Here is a 402-nt window from a genome sequence, read left to right on the forward strand (position 1 = left end):
GCTGCGGAGGCGGCGCCCGGGGGTTCCGGCTTTTGTTCTGGCGGCCCCGCGCGCCTTCCCTCAGCCGCGCACTTCGGGGGGGCAAAGCTCATATTTCACTCCTGACTTCATCCCAGGCGGGGAGAGCAGGCCGGCCGGGCTCCTCTCCAGCGCCAGCCATTGGCTGCGCCTCGTAAACTTCTCCCCCGCTGCTGTGCCACGGATGCAACACAAGAGCCTCTGTTTGCCTCCTTCCCGCCGCCCCCTTCCCCTTCCCCTTCCCCTTCCCCTGCCTCCTCAGCTCTCTGCCTGGCCGGCCTGCAGGCTGAGCCCTGGCTTCCAGCTGAAGGAGCCCAAGAGGAGCGGGAGAAGTGCTTTCAGCACCCGCTAGGGTTCACATTTTCATGTAGGGGTCAATAAACG

This window comes from Gavialis gangeticus, unplaced genomic scaffold, assembly GCF_001723915.1.
Source record: "Gavialis gangeticus isolate Ggan-Ray unplaced genomic scaffold, GavGan_comp1, whole genome shotgun sequence".
NCBI classification, from domain to species: Eukaryota; Metazoa; Chordata; order Crocodylia; family Gavialidae; genus Gavialis; species Gavialis gangeticus.